Genomic DNA, 1,300 nt, shown 5'->3' on the forward strand with positions numbered 1-1,300 from the left:
AAAAAGATGGATATCGGTGTGGGAAATGGGAATGAAATGAAGGGAAGTATATATAGTTGTGCTTCAGCTTGGGGAGCAAGAAATTTTAAGAACAAATGCGATGATACTGCCCCTACCAACTTAATTTTGCAGTTATTACGGAGAATGATATTCAACCGTTGCCTTGGGTTACTTGTTTAGTGTTTACTCATTCCTATAATCTTAACCCTTTTTTTTTAATTTATTGTTTTAATTAAATTAATTTAATTAGTTCTGCTTCTGCTTGGGGAGCAAGTAATTTAACAGTTATACTGTAAGGTGCAATACTGCAAGTACAACATGGGGTTTTCAATCATAGACGTGCATTACTGTTTATTCATTCTTATTTTTTTTTATTTGTATATTTAATTAAAATTTATCTTACTGTTAGCTTTTTTATACTAAACAAAACAAGATAAAAAGAAAAATTTGTATGCCTAAGGATAAAAAGTTATTTGTTGTAAAAAATGAATTCAATTTATATCAGTGGTAAAGTTTTTGCTTTAATAAATATATAACAAATGTATTAAAAATTTATATTTTTTATTTTTTTTAATTTTTTTTAATTTATAATATTAACATGAGTTTTTAATCCTAATCCTGTAAAATTATCCAGTAACACTGGCACACGGCATAATCCAAAATGCAATGTTGGGCAAAGCAACAAAAGTGACATGAATACAAATTTATATTTCTTTGATAAAATGTTATTATTTGTTGTAAAAAATGAATTTATTTATATCTGTGGTAAAGGTATTCTGTCCAAGAATAATAGACAAATTACATAAAATAATAAAATAATAAGTTTAATCTAACATTTTGTGCAAAGAACATCTGTTGATGATTGCCAGTTGAATAAAACAACAATATGTTAAACCATTTAATTAAATACTGCATTTTTTTTATAATTTGTTGCTTCAAAGAAAACAAGTATTTAGATTGAAATGTTCAAACGTTTTATCAAAAATAAAATAATAATATTACTCTATATATTGGACTCTACTCTTGATTTTTTATACTGAGCAAGCTAATTAAGTGACTAACCATTTTCCAAATTTATATGATCTCTTGTACATAGCGATTAATATTATGTTTGTATTTAGGGGTGGCAACACTACTCGAATCTGCGAGTACCCACTCCATCTCTACCTGTTCGGAGCAGATAATTATCCGCACCCACACTGGGACAGGTTTTAACGGGGCGGGTTTTTGGGTGGGACGGAACGGGTCGGATTTAGGTTAAATCCGCCTCTGCCCGTCCCGGTATATATAATAGATATAT

Source organism: Arachis duranensis, chromosome 7 (genome assembly GCF_000817695.3).
Source record: "Arachis duranensis cultivar V14167 chromosome 7, aradu.V14167.gnm2.J7QH, whole genome shotgun sequence".
In the NCBI taxonomy this organism is placed as follows: Eukaryota; Viridiplantae; Streptophyta; class Magnoliopsida; order Fabales; family Fabaceae; genus Arachis; species Arachis duranensis.